This window comes from Sorex araneus, chromosome 1 (assembly GCF_027595985.1).
Source record: "Sorex araneus isolate mSorAra2 chromosome 1, mSorAra2.pri, whole genome shotgun sequence".
NCBI lineage: Eukaryota > Metazoa > Chordata > Mammalia > Eulipotyphla > Soricidae > Sorex > Sorex araneus.
The window spans coordinates 318,345,874-318,370,015 of NC_073302.1; the positions used below are offsets into that span (position 1 = coordinate 318,345,874).

A 24,142-nucleotide genomic window follows, 5' to 3' on the forward strand; every position below is an offset into this window, starting at 1 on the left:
ACCCGGCTTGGAGCTCATATGGTCCCCTGGGCAGTCATCCCAGAGCACAGACCCAGGAGTCAGCCTGGGTCCTAGAGAGCATTTGTGCAAAAACCACAAACTCTAGAAAACTACCCCCCCCTCTCCCCCCCATGGTGCTTTGCGTGAAAGTGCAGCTTGCTCTTAACTGGGCACTGCAGCTGCATTAGCATATGCGCGGTGGCGCTCTCCATCTCTCCAGGAGGCACCAGGACAGGGAGTCCTTTCTTTTTTGGGGGAGGAAGATAAGCAATGACCTTTAAATTGTAGTTTGGGTCCAAATAAAAAGTGAAAGAGCCTGAGGCCTGCGCTTGAGAGGATTTAAGCATCCCAGGCTCACCTGCGGTGCAAAGGCAGGACTCCCAGGGGTTTAGTTCTCTTTAGGTTTCCATGCGCAAGGCTCATTCCCAGCGGCGTGGCCTCTCCCCTCCCAGGGAAGGGAACGAAGGCAGAAGTGCCCACTCCCGGCTTGCCCCTGCACTTCGTTATTTTTTTCCCTATCCAGCCCTCAGCAGGCCCACACCCTGTATTTTCTGAGGACCGGAGCCCCCCAACACTGCCGTCCTCGGCGCCGCTCCCCATTCCTGCCAAACGGCGCTTCTCCTCACACACAGCCTTTTGCTCAAGCCCTGGGCTCAAGCCAGGTCCACCCAGAACAAGGGGCTTGTTTTTTTTTTTTTTCTTTCAGGACTTTACCTCAACTTGTAGACTAAGGAAGCCTGAATAAACCTTCAGTAGGACTTGCTCGCTTTCGCCTGGCTGGAACTTTCTGGGGGGACTGGGGGCCTCGCAGTACCCCGCAGAACACACATTTACTGTTCTCCAGGGAAAGAATGACAGCACTGTGAGAACAGAAAGTGAAAGCGGTGGGCCCTGACAGCTTTCCTTCCACTGAGTGTGGACCGCACCCCGTGTCCCCACCCCCGACTGCAATCTGCCCCCACAGTCAGAACACTCTGGCTAAAAAGGGAAAAAAATCGTAAGGGGGCCAGGCCAGGGGGTAGGCTGTTTGCCTTGCATGCACCCAACCCAGATTCGATCCCCAGCACCCCATAAGGGATGCCAGAGCAGAGAGCCAGGAGGGTGCCCTGAGCACCTCAGGGGGTGGCTCCAAAACAAAACAAAAACACAAGTGGGCGGGAAGGAGAGCCTGCAACAGGCTTGAGGATGGCTGGCCTCGTTCAGTGCCCAGAATGGCACGTTTGGGAGGTCCTCTCTGAGGACCACCACCCCAGCACCACAGGCCCCCATGCCACTGTGTCCTCAGGCTCGGCACTCACTCATGGCTTGACAGGGCTGGCTGAGAATAACCGGGAGCCCCTGCTACACCTCCCCCTTACCCCGCCACTTTCTGAGAACTGCTTAGATGATGCCCCCAGCAGCGCCGCAAAAAAAAAAAAAAAAAAAAAAAAGTGCACAAGTATGATCCACTGCAAAGTACAACTGTCACAGGTGCTGGCTCCCACTCACCTCCCTCCGCTGTCCCTGTCCCCAACCCCTCGCCTAGGTCTGTGCCTACAGGGTCTCAGACTCAAGAGCACGACCTGACTTCACCGGCTAATGCTCACGTTCTATAGAGCTCAGCTTCAAAATTCACATTCTCCAGTGGGGGAGGGATGTGGACACAGGGGTGGAGGGCATGGAGGGCATGGTGCCGGGCTAGCTCGTGTATGAAACGCTGCTAATAAGAATTGTAAACCACAGTGCCCAAAATAAGTCATGTCCTCGAAGGAAGCGTGTGGGGCCACCTCACTGGCCAAGTCCTTGCCTTGGGAGCCCGAAGTGGTCATCTCAGTTCCTGTGGACCAAACACCACCCCCTCCGCCCACAGCTCTCCTTGTCTACACTCCCGGGCACCAAAACAAACCAGGAGCCCGCTCAGGGGACCACAGCAATGACGAGGACATGACAAGCAGGGCTGTGACCCCAGTGAACATCACTAAAAGTGGGCGCGATACAACCAAAAGGGAAGGGAAGGTACTGGAGAGAGCTCGGCGGGTGAGTGTCCACTGAGCCCTGTCAAAAGTGACCCCTGAGCAATGAGCCAGGAGAGTGGGTTCCAAAATGAAATTAAAAAATCATGACAACTACCATCATTTTCCTGAAACCAGTGCATACAGGAATTTAGCCTGGAAACACCAAGATGTCAGGGGTCTTTCTGGTTGTCAGAGATAGAGGCACTTCAACAAAATCTTTGACCAGGTACTTTTTCAGAAGTGGGGGGGGTTGCAAATTTCAGAAAATCTTGCCTGTGATATGACAGCCCCCCCCGCACCCCCAGCAATAGTGAAAGCAGAAGCCCTTTAACTCATCCAGGAATATCTTTTACAATAAAACGTGAAGATTCACACTGACTGGGATAACTATGAACGGTCTCATGCCAATCCAAGGCAGACTGTACTGAAAGAGTCACGACAGAAGCTCAGTTTTCTGGTGTTTTGGATAGCTGATAAGAAATTCTGGATCTGTAATTAATCTCAACTTATTTCCATCCTTAGACTATATGACCATTCCCACTGCACAAGAAAATCAGCATCTTCTTACTCAAATTGTTACTTGAATTATACATTAACCGGGCACACGCTATGTTTCAACTGGGGAAACACATCGCATTTGGGGAAAGTTTAGTGCCAACTGCATCTGCAGGTTCTCCACTAAGCGTGGAGAAATACTTTTACCAATTATTTTCATGAAAGCTGAAACTGTGAGGATTCATGTAAAATTTCTTTCATTTATGAAGTTCTTAAAGAATGGTTTGTTGGGCTGAAAGAGATATAGACAGTATTTACATACTTGCCTGGCATGTGACTGACAAAACAAATAGAATTGTATCTTTACAATCAGTGTGCTGAGCAGTAAACTGAGAGAGAGAGAGAGAGAGAGAGAGAGAGAGAGAGAGAGAGAGAGAGAGAGAATGGGTGTGTGTGTGTGACTTAAGGGTTGCATTGGGTGGGTGGGGTGTCTGTCTGTGTAGGTGTGTGTGTTTTCCATCTCATCAGGTGCCCGGCAGGTACCCATGCCCAACAGGTGTGGACCCCACCAACACCACAGTGAGAGACTGAGGCACGAGAGAGGATGGTTAGGATATGAGGTTGACCACTTTCTTCTGCCTTCTTAGCTTGCAGCCTGCAGAACAGAGGACACGGGAGAACTAAAGACAGGAGCAAACTCCCGAGGGCTGCTTCCTTCTTCAAGACCACCTTCCTGACCGCACGGTTTCTTAAGCAGTGCAACAACGAGAGAAAAAGGATCCCAGAGCCACCCTCTTTGATACGGCAAGATGGCTTGTTAGAACACACGCTGTCCTGGGGACCAGACATATAAGACACTGACTGGGTAGGGCACTTGCCTTATAACTGGCCAACCCGGGTTCAATCCCCGGCACCCTGTATGATACCCAGCCCTGCAAAGAGGGATACTTGAGCACAAAATCCAGAGTAAGCCCTGACTACTACTGGGTGTGGTCCCCAAACAAACAACAACAAAACAGTTACTGTTCAGACCTAGGGCTCCTGTGTCATCCATTCATCCACGGGAGACTGTGACAGCCTCCCTTTGCTAGATTTCTCACATGACTATGCCCAAAGGGACAAGTAGAACATCATGGACCACAGAGCCTGGCAGAGATGCTAGACTTCAATCTCCGCTCGATCATAGCTCACTGTGTGGCTTTGGAGTGGTTACTGACACTCTTTGTTCTCTGGGAAGCTCTGTAAGGTTTATACATAGAAGCAGGTAAAAACATCTAAAACAGGGATGTATATCTCACAAGTACTCTGGATTGGAGTATATATAAATAAGAACAAAATTCAAGAGAGTAATTTTGTCAACATTATAAAACATCTTAAGTTGTATCTAAATTTAAAAAAATAATTTTAAATTAATTAATCCCTAGGGCCACTTCCTTCTTCAAAACCACCTTCCTCACAGCATGGTTTCTTAAAGAGCACAAGGGGAGTAAAAGGATCCACGGCCACCCTCTCTGATATACCAAGCTCATTTGTTGGGACAGATACCGTCCTGGGGCCAGAGAAAGAGTACAGGGGTTAAGGGGTTTGCCTTGCATGCGGCTGACCCCAGTTTGACTCCCGAGCACCTCATACGGTCCCCTGAGCCTCACCAGGGCTAACCACTGAGTACAAAGCTAAGCACCCCCGGACGTGGCCCAAAACACAAACAACATCCATTTACCCAGAAAAGTCCTCTCAAAAAAAGTGTGCCAAACAAATTAACTATATGCAAAACATGGTTTTAAAGGGAAAAAATCTGCAAGATCATTAAATCTGTGGCAGATGCAAATGTAACATAATTTCTTATTAAAAAACAACAGGATGCGAAAGTTATGTTGACTTGCACAGAATTGATTTCCAGATATCTATAAATTGGGAGGCTCAAGAAGTATTTTTCAACCACCACCTTTTAGGGTTTTTTTTTCCTATTGTAATTATTGCTTGTTCAATAAGAGTTAATAAATTACTGAATCCTAGCAACAAATCAAACCATTTTTTCAAGGAAGATCGTCTAGAATAATTCATTCAGACAGTAAGAATCTAACAGGCTCTGTTGCTTTTAGAGCAATTCCTAAATCTGCAGCCGTGTTGGGGACCACTGGGTTAGCTGGTCTGGCCCCAGCTCGCCGTCTAAATGGCGCTGCCTCTGCAATTCAGCAAAGCAAGAATCGCGGGCAGATTCCACAGCATATGGACTCGGGCTCATCCTGCATGTTCAGATCTTCTCTCCATATGGAAAATGGCGAAAGAGCGGCTGTCATTTCCCCTTAATCAGCATGTCCTCTGAGCGCTGTCTTTGCAGTGCAGGAATGAAGCCAAAGCCAAAAGATGGTCCCTGACTGGGACGTGAAACGGAGGTTCAGTGATGCTCCCTCTTTCCTGGAATATAAACTGGGGACCCGGTGGCCTGGGGAAGCCTTGGTCCTCTGGGACAACGCGAGAGTAGAGGAAAATGTAGTGTGAGGTGGCGGGGGTGAGGAAAGTGTGGAGGACCCAGTAAGTGACTGGACTGCGTTTGCTTGTGGGGAGAGGCAGGCAGGAAGGGTGGGCATTGCTATAAAGGACTGCCACTCTGCAACCTCCATCACCTCACTCACCGCCCACTACCTCACCCCATCACCTCACTCCCCCATCTCACTCTACCTCACTCCATCACCTAATTCTTAGCACCTCACTCCACTACCTCACTCCACCTCACTCCCAACAGCTTACTCCATCGCACTCCATTACTTCACTCCATCACCTCACTCTACCATTTCACCCAACCATCTCACTGAACCACCTCATCCTACCTCACTTGATCATCTCACTCTTAGCACCTCACTCCACTCCTCATTCCACCATCTCACTCTCTCACCTCACTCCACAAAGCTCTATCACCTCTCTGAACCTTTTGCCGCCTCAATGCACCATCTCACTCTACCTCACTCCATCACCTCACTCCCCCATCTCACTTCATGTTCCAATACCTCATTCCACATTCAGGCCACCTTCAACAATGGATGGTCCCCACAGAGAAACATCAAAAAGCATGAGGATCCAGAAGAGGTGGCTGCAATGCTTTCGGTGCTCCTATGTGAAAACTCCACTACCAAAGGTTCCTGAAGGGCCACAATTCTAAAGTCTTCTAGGAACATCCCCTCCCATTAAATGACAAAACTGTTTGGCTACTGTCTGATTTCAAATCCAATCCTGGCTGACTTCAGGGAAAGCCAGTGATTTCCCAAAAGACTAGTGGCCAAAGAAGCAAGTGCCCTAGGAAAGGTTACTGTGACTTGGTATTGTCCATCTTTCCCTGATAGGAAGACAAATTCCTCCCTCGTTCGCTGCGTTCCACAGGCTGTCCCTGACAGCCTCCTCCTTCTTGCTGTCATTGCTCTCTGGAGAATTTCCTTTGAGTTAATTCCCTCTGCCAACAAACTCCAAATATAGCTTACCTGATTGGCGGGGGAAGGGTCCATCCAAACGCTTCCCATTCACATGAAGCCCAGATCTACCAACAAACCAACTCAAAACATATGCACTGCAGTTTCGACTAGTCTGATGCCATTCCTGGTATAAGCCATCCTATCACCAGTGAATTCCAACCAGTGTGCGCCAAAACTGCTACCCACTCAAAGCACAAGAACACTGCCACATCTCTCCCAGCACGCTGAGGACATGTCCTCGGAGCACCATCTCCAAAAGGTATCTGCGAGTTAGACTTGGCGCTCACGGTGTTGACACACCACCCCTCAGATCTTCCCAGCCCCCCTGCACAGACCTCCTCCAAATCTTAGTTTCCTTGAGACCCTAAGAGCCACTTGGCAGAACCGGTGTGACGAAGAAGGGGCCTTCATCATTTTAAAGTTCATCATTTAAAAGGAAAAGCGTGGGGTGAGTGTTTTGGCCGGAGAGCAGGACCAGGGTTCTACCTAATATCAGAGTGGATGGGGTCAGATTCTGCCACAAGGAGCAGAAGGGACCCAGGTGCCACTGTCTGGAAAGTGAGTGCCTCCTGGCCCTCCACACCCTGGCCAGACTAAGCCCCCAGCTCATGCCGTTGCTCAAAACCCTTCCATGGCTCTGAAGCGCGCCCTGAGTGACATCTGGGCTCTCTGCCACACCCACCACTCTGACTTCTCTTCCCTCTGGTGCTCTCTCCTTCTATGACACAACTGAAGCTTGCGGATCTGTGCACCTGGAAACAGGCACCTTCCTTCACACGGTCCGTGTAAGCAGGAGTCCCATCTTTTGGGGCTGGAGAGAGAGTAGAGTGGGTATGGAGCTGGCTTTGCACACAGCCGATCTGGGTTCAATTCCCCCAGCATCCCAAACGCTCCCCTGAGAACCACCAGGAGTAATTCCTGAGCAGAGCCAGGGATAACCCCTGAGCAGTGACGGGGGTGTCCCAAAAGCAAAACCAAAAATCCCATTTTCTCCTCTTGACACCCCAGGCCCCAGCACCATACCTTGCAAGGTTGATCCCCAATTATCACTTTCAATAAAAAAATAGATGGAGGAGCCCGGGGGACAGCAGGTGGAAAGGAAAAGGCAGATGATTTGAACTCGATGTCAGAGGCCAACCTTACTCATGGACCATGATGAACAAGCTCCTCGGGGCAGACAAAGAGAATGAGGGCAGGACCTCTGCCCAGGAAGGACTTACGCAGCAGCAATGTGATAGGCTCGTAGCCCACCAACAGACCACAGCATCAGATCCTGCAACCAACACTAGAGAAACCAATTGAGAAATGACTCCCAGAGGCCTGGTGTGACCTGTGGTATTTCCCAGAAGTGACAGGCATTCATCACAGTTCTTGGTTCACCCTGTGCCCCATTGTTTCATCCATCTCAAAGTAACAGGAACCTGTGCCTGCCATCAGGGATCTAGGGAAAAGCAGGGGCAGGGGTCGGGGAGAGCTTTACTCTAGTAGGTAAAATCCACAAAAAGGAACTCTGGGAGGCTTCACGGAAGAGGAAGTACTGGAACTGGGAGTGGAACGACAAAACAAAACCAAACAAAACTGACCAAGGCCAGAGAGAGGAACCGTGAAAGCTGTTTGAACCATTAGCAACTGTTTTTTTTGTTGTTGTTGATTGTTTTTTGGTTTTTGCTTTTTGCCTTTTGGGTTACACCCAGCGATGCACAGGAGTTACTCCTGGTTCATGCACTCAGAAATCGCTCCTGGCAGTGCTCAGGGGATTATATGGGATGCTAGGAATCGAACCCAGGTCAGCTGCGTGCAAGGCAAACACCCTACCTGCTGTGCCCCAGCAACCCCCACTGTTAAGAACTCGGAGAGGCTGTATTTCAGGGGAATGGTGGCTTGGCCAGCACTGGCTAGTTAACTGACAGCTGTTGGTCACTGTCACTGCACCTATCCCCACCAAGACTGGAGCTCCCAGATGCCCCTGAGGGCACAGGTAGGCAAGGCTGCTGGGGCTGCCCAACCACTGTCTGGTCCGTGCTCCTTCCTGGGGCAGAGGGAATCCCTACCCATGTGGATGCACTTTGGATGAGCCTGTCTGGACAGGAAACAGCAAATGGAGAACTGAGTCATCAGCACAATTTCATTCAACCCAATTACCATTGAGTACTGAGGATATATGAATGTCGTTTTGCTGAGTGCTATGACGAAGCCATAAGGACACTCCAAAATGTAGAGGCCACTCAAGAAGACGGCATTCATTTCACAGGACATGGCACACTGCAAGAGATGACATCAACTCTGGAGTGTGGGGGCCGGAGAGGGGGAAGAGCAGTGAGGCACTTGCCGTGTGTGTGAGACCCGATGTGCGCCTTGGCACCTCGCGACCTGCTAAACACACACCACCATGATGACCCCGGACATGGCTCCAGACAAAAAACAAACACCCACCCGAAGCATTAAAGATGATGCTAGTGAGAAATAATTTGTAACGGTTGAGCAGACGTGCATTTGTGAATCCACTATTTTCTGCCACTGATTCCATAAATCCGGTCATGAACAATAAATATTCTTCAACTTCAATTTCAATTTACTGTATTATTGACGAAAGAGAGAGAGAGAGAGAGAGAGAGAGAGAGAGAGAGAGAGAGGTGACAGAGACAGATTTCAAATATTAAGTAAGGATTCTCCTTCATGAAGAAGCTACCTCAAGCCAAGTGAGGCCTTTTCCGAGCGTGCACAGGGTCAAGTCCTCCCAGCACACCCCTCTAGGGAGGACTCTGGAACAACGGCAGAGCTATAGGTCCAGCGGAGAGAAAGCCAAGATTATCATCACCTTGGGGACTTCACCAGCTTCAATTTCCTGAGTACAGAGAACAGTTGACTTCTCCAGGCCTTCCACCGTGAAGGTGGAAAAATTGAAGGAAAGGCCACAGGGGAGATGGCTTAAAAGGGCCAGAACACATTGGTGCATGGTGCATGGAAAGGCCCGGGAACAAGGGTCACGGGGATTTAGGTACATCAGTGACGTTAAGAAAGAAGCTAAACATCCAAGCCACAGTCAACAACACTAAAACCATGAGGCCCAACTTTTAACAACTAAATTTAAGAGGTGCCTGTCAAGATGGCAGGCTGGAGGGGGCTAGAGTGATAGCACAGCAGGTAGGGCATTTGCCTTGCACGCGGCTGACCCAGGTTCGATTCCCAGCATCCCATATGGTCCCCTGAGCACCGCCAGGGGTAATTCCTGAGTGTAGAACCAGGAGTGACCCCTGTGCATTGCCGGGTGTGACCCAAAAAGAAAAAAAAAAAGATGGCAGGCTGGAGCGGGGATGGGGTTTCGGAGAGAGCCTGGGAACAATGGTTGGGGAGGTGGACACTGGTGGTGGGATTGGGGATGGAACACTGGACATCAAAAATCCAAATGTGAATAACTCTGCAACTCACTTAAAAAAATAAAATTTGGGGAGAAGGACAGAAAGAAGGGATGGAAGGAGGGAGGGAGGGAGGGAGGAAGGGAGGGAAGGAGGGAGAGAGAGAGGGAGGGAGGTCCAGGCTCAGATTCCCCCATCCCGGGCAACACTGCATGTTCCTCCCCAGGGATCCAGCCCTGGCCAAGCATGCTGCCTGCCAACCCCTACAGAAAGACCCTTAGGAAAACAGCACCAACAACAAAACAGTAGGTTATTTAACTACTATGTGACTTATTACGACACTTCTTTGGAAAAATCATCTTATTGACCAAAGATGTGTGGCACTAGCATCGTTGTTTGAGATCATCTGAAACCACTCGGCTGACCCTAGGAAGCACTTGTAGAGGGGTGACAGATCATCTAGAAGCACTCCTGGCGCTGCTGCCCAAGTGGCTGGATTCTCTTTTACTTGAGCAAATAAATTTTAAGAAACGCAAAGTATGAAGAGCTTGCAGCTCGCTCGCAGCCCGGCAGATTACTGCTCTCCCTCTCCGACACCGGCGGGGTGCATGCCAGAGAAGCGCCCTCTTCCTCCCATCTCCGCCCTCTTCCTCCCATCTCCGAGACTACAGCCCAACCCTGAAGAAAAGCAGAAGCAGGTCTGAGTGCATTAAACTCGCCTCTAAGGAACACAAATCCCCTCCGAGAAGGTTAACAATCCACCTTGATTTCAGCAACCAACAGTATCACCGGTATCACAGTTTCAACAATCAACACCCACAAGTGGAAAGAGCAGTTCCTCTACATTCCCCACCGGGGCCTCGCAGCAGACTCCCCAACTTCCATTCAATAACGCAGAGCCCAAAAGGGAACAGGACCTGGGGAGAACCAGAAATGCCCTCACGTGCCCAGGATGGCTTTTTGGGACCTCAGGCCCCACCTACCTTCTTGGCCCCTCTCCACCTTCCTACCTTGAATTCAGACCAGACCTTCCAGGGCCAGCCAAGCGGTGGCTTCAGAGGCGCTTTCCCTGGGGAACAAAATTCCCACATCCCCAACAAGACAGTCCTAAAGATTTACCTTCAGGATTAATTTAAAATGAGATTATACTTTCCTGTTCTTCTGTCAGCTGCAAATCCCCAAATCTACAAGAATTCACTTCCAACTCGCCGGGCAGTGTTTTCATTGGAAGAGAGCAGTCGGGGAACGCTCTGGCCCACAGAGCCACTGGGAATTTCTTCGCGAAGGTTTGGTTTAGTCTTTATTTTTCTAGCTGGTGGCCTGCTAACATGATTCAGTGAAGGTCGTATTTAATCTTGCAGAGAAAAGCTACCTAAGCAGTTCTTAGGTAGGCTTCAGGAAAAAAGAAATTGCCCTGGCTCCGTGGATCAGGCTGCTGCTCAAAGCAACAATTACAGTCAAAGAGAACAAATGAGGGCGACTGGAAGATACAGTCCATGGTTTCAAAAGCCTTTCCAGGTTATGTATGTAAGGGGCTGCAAGTGTTTGCTAATAACGAAGTTATTATTAATAACTAACCCACTGAGTAAGCAGCAGCTCCCAAGTGGGTATGACCAGCACATCAGCAGAGAGCTAATTTTATGTGCAAGAAATTATGAGTATCATGATTGGAACTTAAATGCCAAAGGGATGAACTGATAATTTTTTTTTTTTAAGGCCTAGGTACAAAGGAGGGAAAACTCATTTTTCCACCTTCTGGAAGCTGAAACCTTAATACAAAGTGACAAATCCTAATGCAAAGTGACAAATCCCCATGCTTATGTGCTCAATATCTATACCATTAAGTTTTGAACACCAAATAAGCCGCACCACTGCCTGAGCTGGAATTCAGGCCTTCCAAGCTAACCTTTGCTTTATGGCTGAAAATCAAATCAACAAATATTTATTTAGTTCTTACTGCATATCAAGTGCTGGTGGGAAGTGCAAAGAAACGCCAGAGGTTGTCGTTATTCTCAAATAACTAGGTCGGTAGTACAGATGGAAAAATTCAAGTTATCAATTTTCCCAACACCTCAAGAGGCTGAAAAGATTCACCAGGAATGAATGGCACAGCCAATATGCCGTTTCTGTAAAACTGGGGAGGACTGTATTATGTGAGGCTGAAGAGGATAGGAATAATTTGTGGGTGGAAGGACAAACAGGAACATATGTGCTATTACAGCCAACAACTGTTCCGACTTGGCCATTCTTCCTCGGTCATAGTCCCTCTATTACCCTCTATAACCTCGGGTTATGGTCCCTCTATTACAGTTTTTTGTTTATTTGTTTGGGGGCCACACCCTGCAGTACTCAGGGTTCCCACTCAGGGATCTCTCCTGGCAGGATCAGGGAACCATCTGGGATGCAGGGGATGAAACCCAGGGCAACTGCATGCAGGGCAAGCACCTTACCCACTGAACTATCTCCCGCAGGCCCCCCGACCCCCACCCCAGTTTATCGTCCCACCTTCCTTCTTTTCTAATTCTGCACCATTTCACAGGGCAGCCAACATGAACGAGACCCAGCCACTGATTAAGATGAATGGTTGGTATAAAAGGACAGGATTTTAAAACTTCAGCACAAAAATAATGAAAATTACTTCACAAATGTTTGTGTATTTAACAATGCTGAAATAATATTTTGATATACTGGATAATAAGATATTATTAAAGTGAATTAGAACTACATTTTATAGCAGTTACTAGAGTCATTCGTTAATTTTATTTTATTATTATTTTTTTTAATTGAATCACCATGTGATAGTTACTATTAGAACATTTTTGGGTCACATCCGGCGATGCACAGGAGTTACTCCTGGTTCATCCACTCAGGACTCCTGGTGGTGCTCGGGGGACCATATGGGATGCTGGGAATTTAACCTGGGTGGGCCGCATGCAAAACAAATGCCCTACCCTCTAGCCCAGCCCCTAGTAGAACATTTTAAACTACAGGGGCCGGAACAACAGTACATGGCGTAGAGAGTTTGCCTTGCAACTTGCCCATCCAGGTTCAATCTCCAGCACCACATACATCCTGTCTCGGAGCCCTGCCAGGAGTGATCTCTGCATGAAGAGCCAGGAGTAAACTCTGAATACCACGGGGTATATCCCCAAAATGAACCAAAAAATAACAAATTATATTTCACTTTATACTTGTATTAGACAGGCACTTTTTATTTTTTTCAAGTGGAGGCTGGGTGTGGGACAGCCACCCTATAAATATCAAAGTATTCTGCCTCTGAGCTAGTATCGGTTATAACTCTACTTTCTTATCAAACCTAAAATGATTTCAGTATCTATGAAAGGATTGAAATTTGGGGCCAAAGAGATAGTACAGGACTTAAGGCTTTCGGGTGCTTGCTTGCCTGGGCCTTAGCCCAGTTTGATCCTGGCACTGAAATAAGGTTCCCTGAGCATCAGCCAGTGTGATCCCTGAGCAGAGTCGGGAAATAAGCCCTGCGTACCAATGTGTGTGCACGAGCCCCCACACCCCAAAATGAAAATATTGTGAAAGGTTTCCAGATAGAGACTTTTAGGCATCTTCACTTATCAAAAATAAGGAATCAGTCATACTTAGGGGCATATTAAGTCATTCTCCAATGAGGAACTTATAAAAGTTGGTAGGGTGGGATGATGGGTATTAAAGCTTCATGTGGTCCTACAAGACACCTTGGCTAACTGAGACTGGAGAATGCAAAAGATATGAAGATAAACAATACATTACATAGATAGGGAATGTTTGCATCCACTTCCCTAGAAACTTTTGGTTTTGGTTTTGGTTTGGGGGCCACACCCAGCAGTGTTCAGTACTTAACTCTTGTCTCTGTGCTCAGAGATCACTCCTGGCTGGGCTCAAGGGACCATAAGGTGTGTTAGGGGTCAGACCCTTATCGGATGCACGCCAGGAAAGCAGTGTGCCTGCTATGTCATCTCTCTGGCCACCCTAGAAACACTTTACTCTTCATCTACCATTAGAGTTGAATCTGGAGCCATTTGTCGAAATTAATTGTTCTGATCCAAAAGGACATTAAATTTCTATCTCATCTCCGCAAGAGGGTCAAATGGTTGCAGGCAGCCCAAGTTCCTAGGCTAAGTCCTCAAGGTGTCAAGAAAATGTCTCCTTCTAGTGAAGCTCATTTCTGAAAGTGGTGTGAGGAGAATTACCCTTGGCTATAAAGCACAACCCACAACTCATTCTGTAAACTTCAAGGCATCACCTAAGGATCGACGTATGGAAACCAACACTGCAACCTCACTATTAATCAATATCACTACTCTATTCTCCCCAGCCAATAAATAGCAATGATGACTGTATTCAATAGTTATAAAATCAACTGGGACTCCACTCTCCAAACCACATGTCTTCTGATCCCATACTATCCACCTATACAAAAGTTCTATCTGTGAAGCAGGTGACATCTTGGATCTCCCATAGTTCCAAGCAAAACAGCAGGCCCCATCCTCTCCAAGGAGCCACTTACTTAGCTGCCAGTGGCCAGAACTTCATGGGGACAGATGGACTCGGTGCCGTCTGGGAAAGCCTGGCTCCATGCGAGAAAGGCAAAGAAGAGTTCAAGAATGGTCAGATTCCTGAACATCAACCTTTTGCACAACGTCCAAGTCACCTGTCTAAATTGTTAGGGGTATATCCAGAGTGGCAGGGGTGGGGTACTTGGTGCTGGCGATCCAACCCCAAGCCTTTTGCTCCACCAAGGGCCATCGCCCTAGCCCTAGCTCTTCTCACTTAACATTTGCCAGTGGCAGGTCAGAAGGAACAAAAGATGTCTTAAGAACTTTTTTTTTTCTGTTTTAAAAAATAACAGTTGTATTGTATTAGACTTCAAAGATAGGGGGGGAAAAAAGTTTCAGGGAACTAAAGAAAACTAAACATGCACAATCCCTTCATTCAAATGTTTCCTTCCAGGCTGTTTTATTTTTAAACAATGTGTAGACAAACATTTTAAAAATAAAGTTAGGATCACAATTCAATGTCCTCTTTTTCTCAACACATATCGTGAATAGTTTCCCATCATCGAATGCCCAGACACAAATTTTATAAGCTACCCATATTCATTGTCTGAATGTGCCATCATTTATTTAAATGTGTTCCTATTGTTGGTTTTTTTAGGTGGCATCCAAGTTTTCCCTCTAATGAGAGCTAATTCAATAAACAATCCTTTGTACACAAAGCTTAGTCCCATCTCTGGTTACTTCATGGGAGCAGATGCGTAGATGTGGAATTATTGAACATTTGAGGCTTTCAATATGTGATACCAAATTTAATTCCAAAAAGGTCACTTCACCATACAATCCAACAATGTGGAAAGTGCAGTCTCCACCCCAGTGACCTGAAGAATCCAGTTACGGCATTCACGGTTCAACCCGCTTATGCCAGCTAGCCTTTAGGGAATGCTGTACTGCACTGGGTCATGCTCCTCACTCTGCTTTAACCTCCCCTGACAAATACAACCAACGGCAAGGCAGACCAACAGGTGGTGGGTGAAGGGCCCTGAGACTGGTAATAAATGTTAGCAGCATGAATCTTCTCCTGACTCTACCTCACTCCAAAGACAGCTGAGCCTTAGATTTGGGGATCAATCCCTCCTGCCTTCCCACGGCCAACACTCGTATCTCTTTATCTCTGTGGTGGCTTCACCCATGCCAACACCACTCACCACCTACTGGGCTGTCTAAAGTCAGCCGATGATTCCATGTTTCCTTCTTTTGACACTGTCATCTTCAGAACCAAAAGGCCTCATTCCGAAATCAAGGGCTGGAGACACAGTACGGCAGGGTAGGGTGCACATCTCACAGTCTACCTGGCTTCAGTCCTCGGCATCACATATGGTCCCTGGAGACCCACCAGGAGTAATTCTCGAGCACAGAGCCAGGAGTAAGCTCTGAGATCAGCCAGGCATGCCCCCACACACAACAAAACAAGCAAACAAACAAAACATGTGGGGGAGTTATATCAATATTTCAATGTGTTAACTATTGTTAACTAAAGCTGGCTCTCACCATTTCCACAACGCACTCAATGACACTAGTGGCAAGACACAACCTACCTGTGTGAACACCACGTCTCTCCCCAAAAGTCAGGAGGCATTGATTCTATTCTCCATCTTATTCTCTCTTTTTCATCACCTCGGCCTCCACCCACCCCACATGTCCACTAACACCCTGGCTGGAAGGAGGCCCTCCTCGCCACTGTGATTCTTCTCATCTTCTTCAATAGATCTGGGGTAAGAGAGACAAGATCAACAACAAAGTCACTCACTGCAGAGGAGACGGTATTGTTATTTGAAATAACGTGATTTGTAGGCAGTTGCTTCAGACTCAAAATGCCACCCCCATGAGATATGAATGTCCCTAGGATGTCAGCATACCACACCAGCACAGTGTTTAATGCAGTTATATGGGGGTTCTTCGGTTCCTACAAAAACTCGATATGCATGAGTTAAGAAGAAGCATGTGAATTGCAAACTCATCTCTCCCTGGGTCACATTAGGTGTGCTCTATGGGAACACTGTTACGCAGTCAGCAGCAGATTACTAAGTGCACCCTGGAAAAAAACGTTTTTACGAAAATCACAGAACAAGTAGCTAACTCCCCCAAAGATACTTGCTTAATAAAAACTAGAACAGGCTTTTCTCACACAAAACCCAACTGCAGAGATGGATTGGTCTTGCCCTTGAGATAAAAATGCTTAGACTCCATCAGAAAAAAAACAAAACACTGCCTTCTGTTTCCCATAAAAAAAAAAGGGGGGGGGGGAACTCTGAGGCATGCACAGGGCAGGACACAGAGACATTCTTGCTTATCAAAGCTGAATACTAAACAGATGAAAGGGGACATAAGTCAAAACAAAGATATAAAAACCCAACTCCTAAATCTCCATGGCCTTCCCAGACGAAGAGCGATGCCCATAAAATGAAGTCCTATTTGCTGTTGCAAATGGAAATTTAGAGCGCCACAACTGGGCTGGAGTGATAGTACAGTGGCTGGGGCATTTGCCTTGCATGCAGCTGACTTGAGTTCGATCCCCACAGAGTCCCCAGAGTGAGCCAGAGAGTGAGCCCTGAGTGCAGAGCCAACAGTAAGCTGTGAGCACAGCCTGGTGTGCCCAGCGAGACCCCCCTCCCTCCAAAAAAAAGAGATTAGAGTATACCAACAACCATCACACTGATACCATCTTCTGTCTAACAAGCAACAGCTACATGGGCACAGGTCAGGGAGTGAACTCACATTCCCTCTGGATGGGACCACATACATATTCAACCAACCTGTGGGAATAAATCCCAGGCCAGCAGCTTACTTCCCTATGTCACATGGCTAGGAGACCATGGAAATGACAGAGAACATTTGTCTCAGAGGAGAGATCCTTTGCTCATGGGGTCTCCTCCTTCACCTCAGGGGTCCAGGCCACAGCGGTGAGAGGCTTGTGACAGGGGGTGGGAGTGAGGGATTCTCAAGGCAGAAGAGGAAGAGAGGTATTGAAATAGGAAAATCTGAAGTTTCCCGTGTTTCTAGTAGGCAGGGCAGAGGGCAATCACATGGTGATTTGATACCCACCAATCCCTTCGCCCAAAGACATCGGTCGAGCATCCCATTTTACAGATTCCAGAAAGGGGAGGTGAGGGGAGAGTTCATGCAAGTGCTTAAAAGGCAACTCCGGGCCCCTGGACTCTGGAGCTCACATACCTTCCACAACACCACACCCTGTGTGTACACATTTGTCAACAAATATTTCATAAATGAAACCAGGCACAAGGTTTGAGTCCACTAAACCAAATAGTTGTCGGCTGGGTTACCTCAAAGGTTAGCAATGTTTCATGAGGGATCACTTCTTCCTGATCCCCCGCAGAACTCAAATTATTGATGGGAATTGTGTGTGTGTGTGTGTGTGTGTGTGTGTGTGTGTGTGGTTGGGGGGGGAGGCAGGGGATGGGAGGAGTTAGGCTCTTCTGGTCTAGCTTTGCAACCCTGCAAGGTAATATTGGATGCTGGCGTGTTTATCTGAAAATATGGCTGCCCAGATGTCTGAAATATCATGTTTCTCTTTTGCACTGGAGCACAGTGACATCAACTGGATTGGACGATGCACGTTTTCTCCGCTTGAGTTCTGTCTGGAAGCTGTCTGTGTGGCTGCACTAGAAAAATGGACATCCGTATGTAGTCTTCCAAAATAAGTGAAACCTGTGGCAGGGACAGTTTGTCAAAAGATAAAGCTGCTGAGGGAGGAACTGATTTGCTACAGGGTTTTACAGGGACCCGATTACGGCTGCCCGCCTCCCGCCCCTGTACCTTCAGCATGTGCTCCTGATCTATCTCCCGAGCCCCAGAAAATCCTTCTACTGGGAGCCTGAAAAGGGAAACAGAGGCTGCCACATCTGCCACAGCTTCCCAGGGACCCCAAGAGCGATGGTGGGCCAAGATCTTCTAGCTAGATTCCCAGGCGCCCGGAGCTAGATTTCCTGCCTGGGCTTCTCCTTGGTACTTTATATAAAAATATTGGCATCAGGTTTCTAGCAGGACCCAAGATTCACTCTTTGGATTCAGCCCTTCTTCCACTACCGTTTCCCACCAGACTCTCCACCACTGGCCCTCTCCTCAACCCTGCCTTCCACAGATATTATGCACCAAATTTAATGATCCTGCTCCAGCCAAAGGATGCAAAGTGGGCTGGAGAGATGGGACAGCTGGCAGGGGGGCTTGCCCTGCGCATGGCCAGCCCAGGTTTGAACATGAGCACCAACCGCATATGGCCCCTAGAGCCCTGCCAGCACTGATCCTGAGCTTAGAGCCAGGAGCAAGCCCTGAACCCCACCGGGTATAACCGATAAATAAATAACCGATAAATAAACAAAGGACACACACCCCCTACCCTGGTGTGGGAAGGAACTTTGGAAAGGAAAAGACTTCACAGTTTATAATGACCGCTAAATCTTAGCAATTTATATTGTTATATGGTAACACACATACTCTTGGGCTGCACATTATAAATACAGACTGCATTAAATTTTCCCATCTGCTGTGTTAGGTATACAGTCAGTAGTCAGTAAGTGCAAGTTGGCAGAGTTCCTTTATTTTATTTTGGTTTGGGGGCCACACCTGGCAGTGTTCAGGGCTTACTCCTGGCAGGATTCGGTAGAACATATAGGGTACTGGGGATACAACTAGGGTCAGCCGCATACGTGGTAAGTGCCATACCCATTGGGCTGTCTTTCCGGCTCTTATAAGAGTTCCTTTAAAAACATGAGACAGTCAAAGGAGAGAGAGAGAGGGAGAGAGAGAGAGAGAGAGAGAGAGAGAGAGAGAGAGAGAGAGAGAGAGAGAGAGAGAGAGGGAGAGGGAGAGGGAGAGAGAGAGGGAGAGAGGGAGGGAGAGAGGGAGGAAGGGAGAGGGAGAGGGAGAGGGAGAGAGGGAGGGAGAGAGGGAGGGAGAGAGGGAGGAAGGGAGAAGGAGAGGGAGAGGGAGAGGGAGAGGGAGAGGGAAAGTGCCTGTCCTAGAAGCAGGCAGAAATAAGGGAAGGCTGAAGGGAAACTGGGGAAATTGATGGTGGGAAATGCACACTGGTGAAGGGACGCATGTTAGAACATTATATGACTGAAACCCAATCATGAACATCTTTTTAATCATGTATCTCATAGTGATTCAATAAATAAAATAAATAAAAAGCTAAATAAGGGGCTAGAGCAATAGCACAGCCGCTAGGGCAAATGCCTTGCATGCAGCCGACCTGGGTTCGACTCCCAGCATCCCATATGGTCCCCTGATCACAGTTAGGAGTAATTCCTGTGAATCACCAGATGTGACCCAAAAAGAAAAAAAAAAGCTAAATAAAATAAATGTGATGGGGAGAGAGTACAGTGGTTCGTGCACACGCTGCCCAATCTAGGCTCAATTTCAGGGACCACATGGTTCTCAAGGTTCACAGGTGCAGCCCTGGAGGGCCCTCGACCCCAGCACCTCTCGGGTGGCCTAAGTATCCCCAGCACTGCAGGGTCCCACACCCTCAAGCTCTCCTGTCTCCTGTCAAATCACCCCACTGACTGGGAAATTCTGGTGAGGGTGCTGGGCTGCCTGAGCACCGCTCAGGAGACCCACGGAAACACCAAACAACTGAAAATAAACCCCCGTAGCTGTCAGCCAGAGGGGGGGGCTCAGCGGGAGGCACCTGCCTTGCATGCTTGAGGCCCAGAGTTCAATCCCCAGCACTGCAAAATACCTAAAAATGAAGGGGGAAGAGTGATAGCAAAATACTAAAATCCATTAAAGGCATGTCCGTCATATCAGGCAAGGAATGAAAGTCTGAAGCAATCATGAAGAAAATTCAGACGAAAACCCAGTGAGGCTTGAGAGGATTGTCCCTGCTAGGGACTGGGAAAGTACATCAGTCCAGTTGCTGTTATTTGCATGTCATTTGTCTCCATGGATACCACCTAACTTTTTCCTCTGACAGGAAAAAAATTCTGATAAAATTTCATTTTTAAACATCTTGATGCTTCAAAGAGTTTTAATTCCTTGCCGTTCTTTATACGCTCTCAGAAGAAGTAAAATCTCTCCTTGCAGGAAATTCTACAAGAAAGTGTTTAATCCAGCCATGATTCTTTGCCTCCCATGTTCATACTCTGACAGATTTTGAAAGCCAATGCCTTGCATGTATACAGACTTCTCTCATTCACAGTGTCCCACTTATTCTCAAAAGCAGCCCTATGGGCGATAGTTAAGGATCATTATCATCTTCCATAGGGCTCACCCTGAAAGATAATTACTGCATTTAATTTTCAGTTGTGTACTGTCAGCTTAACAACTATAACACAATCTCCCCAGAAGGTAAGAAACTTGTCAGCCTGTTCCCAATTGAAGTCACAGTTTCATCTGGGGCACAGTAAATATCCTTGGAATATTTATTAAGCAAATAAATAAAGCCCCCCTGTCAGCCTGAAGTCCTCTTTGGTATAAAGCACAGACCAGCACCATGTCCTAGTTACCCCATTTAGAGTTCCGTAGTCTGCTCTCTGTCAACGAGAAAGTGCGTGAAAATTCTCAAAACATAACTGTGCTTAAACGCAATAATACTAAAAATAGAGAGTACAATGACCTTGGAATCATGAGGAAAATATGATGCATATCAAACATGAAAGTATTCCAAGTTTCAAATTTTTCTCTAAGTTTAAACATCTTTAACTAGATTGGGTACACTGAATCTCTATCTGCCTAGTACGCTTCAGGAAGCAGGATGAGAAATGGGGCCAGGGTTCAAGCTGTCACAGCTTCATTTGTTTGCTATAATTTGCTCCCATTTTACTCTAAACCCATACTTTGGTAATGATGACATCTGTACAGGTAAGTCTTGAGGTCTGTGAACTTATCTCTAACTTCTGAAGGTCAAGAGAAAGAAAGCAAAAACACAACCAACTCATTAAGAATGGAATATGCAAATATTTAATACCAGGGAGAAGTTACAAATCATAACAGACATAAGTCTTGGGTCTAAGAGGCCAAAATCTAACTCCTTACACAAGAGACTAAGTTATAAATTACAATCACTATGCATGAAATTCCCGACTGGGCTCTATCAATCAATAGATGTTCCAAGGTCAGACCTTGAATGTGCCAAAGTCCCGACTATTCCACCTGCAAAAGTTTACTTAGAAATCACAAGTTCTTTTTCAGTTTTTGTTTGTTTGTTTGTTTGTTTGTTTAAGGTTTCTATTGCCCACCCCCTCCACCAACGGCCACTCCAGGCAAAAAAAAAAAAATGTGGGTAAGGCAGACAGAGAAAACGCAAGATCCCTTGCATCAGAAGCCTGAGGAAGCTGAGCAGGGATTATTCTCCAGGTCCTGGAAAGTGGATCTGTCTAACATCAAGACCATGCACCTTTCCTGCTGTCACCAATCCCATCTGCACCTGCCCTTCTACACCCAGAAGCGCAGGCGAGACGGCTAAATGCCAACGTTATTTGCTGCCGGTCTCAAAAATACTACTACTACTAATAAGAATAAGAATAATAAAAATAAACCCGAATATAAGACTGTAAGCCTGACAGCAAACTTGGGTGATTCCTGAAAATCCACAACAGGAAATGTAACTACCCTGCACCCTCCCCAGCCATTCATCAAAAGCAGACGGAGGGAGCGGGCCGGGAGCAACAAGGGAGGCCGGTGGCAGAAGGCCAATGCCAGAGCGCCTCCTCACTTAAGAATGCCTCTGTATTTCCTGACTCCCCAACCAAGGACAAGGAGCCCGAGCCGCAGCCCGCAGCCGAGCCGAGGAGGCGGCAGGGCTGGAGAGGGAGCGGCCAAACGTGCCCAAGTTGCAGACATGAAGGAGTTAATTAAAAAAAAAAGATTTTTTTTTTTAAAAAAACCCAACAACATGCAAAAGCCCGCGCCGCTCTACGCGGCGACCTCGAGGGTCAGTCCCGTGCAAAGGGGTCACACGTCTAGTTTCGGGTCCTGCCCCGGAGCCTCACCGATGCCCTCAACACAGACTTGGCGCCCGGCTCTGGCTGCCAATCTTCCTCCCTACGGGGTGCGCGGAGCAAAAGCCCCCCGACACTGGGGGGTGGGGGTGAGGGGGGGGCGACCCAGAGATGCCGGTGCCGCCGGGGGAAGGCTGCGCGGAGTTTGAGCTTCGCAGCCCCTGCGAGTCGCCAGGGTGCCCCGACCCCGCGCGGGCCGACCCCCGGGCCCTGGGAGGCAGCGCGGCGGCCGGGCGCCACGACTGGCCGCGGCGGGCATCGCTCGCCCGGTCGGGGAGGAAGTGGCGGCCGCGGCCCCGCTCTCGGCCGGCGGGCAGCGGCCCCCGGGCGCCCCGAGCCGGGTCGGAGGGCGCGGGACGGGCATCGGCAACCCGCCCGCGCCCCCCGAGGCCCCCCGGAGGGGGCCGGCTGCCAGCGGGGGGCGCCGTTCAGGCTTCCCGAGGCTCTGCCGCCGAGGCGGGTCAGGCCCAGCGCGCCAGGCCGGCCCGGGGGCGCTGGCGGGGCGCTAGGCCGCGGCCGGGGCAGAGGACCCCCTGGGCGCGGTGTCCTCCCGGGACGCGCCCGCCCGAGCCCCCGCGCGCAAGGACAAGTGCAGTGACAAAGCCCCGGGGCCAGGCCGGGCGCCGGCCGGCGGGGTGGGGAGGACGCGGTGTCCCTCCGGCACGGCGGCGGCCCAGCCCCCAGGAAGCCCGGCGCGCCGACCAGGCCCGCGCCCAGCGTCGCCGCGAGCCCGCCCGCCCGCTGCCACCCGCCGCCCGCGCCCCTGCCCAGCCCCCGGCACCGCGGGGCGCGCCCGCAAGTTTCCCTTCGCCGCGGCCGGGAGCGGGGCTCGGGGCGCGGGCGGCCGGCGCGGTCCTGGATGACGCTGCCGCCGCGGGGCTCCGAGAAGCAGCTGCCCCGAAGCTTCGGATCTGGCGGCGACGGCGGGTGCAAACTCCACGCAAGACACACACAGAAACACACACAGACACAGACACACACACACACACACACGCACACCCTAATTTTGTAAAAAGGAGGCCCGACCATCCTGTGCGGACCTGCACCCCCACACAACACCTGGGGCGCAGGAGCTCACAGGGCAGGTCGGCGTATCCAAGGAGCCGCCACCTCCCCGCATCTGCAAATCCAAAAGTGAAATTAAACCTCCACCAACCTCCTCCTCCTCCTCCTCCCTCTCTACCGCCTCCTCCTCCTCACAGCCTCCGCAAGCCCCGGTAGCAACAGCGACAGCAGCAGAACCTGCTTCTCCAAAAAGAAGACGATCCCTAACAGCCGCTGACGGTGCCTCCAGAAATGTGTGTTAATATTTATGACCCCCCCTGCCACCCGCCTCATTTTCCAGTGGCAAGGAAAAAAAAAAAAAAAAAACGTGTCAAACCATCAGGACACACATAAGACACCTCTCCCCTCCAAGCCTCATAAACATGCCCTCCAGAAAAACACGCACGCACGCACACACAACACACACACACACACAACCCACACACGCACAGTTACAACTATTATTTGGAGAGAGAAAAAAAAAATGTTACCTCTCAGTGTGCTTTTTTCACGCTACCAATACAATTCCGCAAGGTCTAAGTGTTGCTAGGGCGTGTGCAATGGAAACGAAAGCCCGTCAGTTGAATAATCGCAGGAGCAAAACTAAAAGTTACTCCCCGGCTCGCCTGAGAACAGTCCAGATCGAAAGCAAAACAAGGAGAGGAAACTGCGAAGCGCCGGGGCTGGAAATCCCCCCGCCCCCCGCCCTCCGCCCTCCGCCCTCCGCGCCTCCCCCTGCGCCCTCCTCCTCCCTCCGCCCTTCCTCCCCAGTGTTTGTTTCGAGCTTGTGCAAGCGAGCGCCGAGGCGGGGGGAGCGCGCGAGCCGCCGCGCCGGGAGGTGCGGAAGTTCGCCGCGGCAGCTCATTGGCGGGCGGCGCGGCTTTCATCATTTCTCGGAAAAGTCAATTTCATTTTCACTTCCCCACGTCGGCGCGGCTGCCCGAGCAACAAGCGGCTGCGCGCGGGGCTGTTGGCCCGCGCGCCGGGGCGCTCCCACTCGCCGTGCGCACGCGGCCGTGGGAGGGCCCCGGCGGCGGCAGAGCTGAGCAGGTCCTGGCTGCAGCTCGGAAGGTTTGGCCCGAAGGCTGGGAGCGGTGGAGGAGGAGGAAGAGGACGTCTGGGGTTGGTGGGGGAAGAGTGAGACTTCATGCCCAATGGGTGCGGCAGGTGTAAGTGGGGCATTAGGAACCCCAGATTTCGGAGCGAATAAAAATTCCCCTTCGAACGCTGCCGTCTCCAAGGAATCCAGCTAACCGACTT

At 49.5% G+C, this 24,142-nt stretch overlaps 1 protein-coding gene across 1 annotated transcript in view; it reads right to left on the reverse strand.

Annotated features, from left to right (window-relative positions):
- Window positions 1-23,570, reverse strand: part of IRF2 (interferon regulatory factor 2) — an 88,133-nt gene extending 64,563 nt beyond the window's left edge. Inside the window, exon 1 of the mRNA XM_004610361.2 lies at window positions 23,374-23,570. The gene's annotated coding sequence lies outside the window, so the exon portion shown is untranslated. The remainder of the gene's footprint in view (window positions 1-23,373) is intronic.
- Window positions 23,571-24,142: the final 572 nt, after the last annotated feature.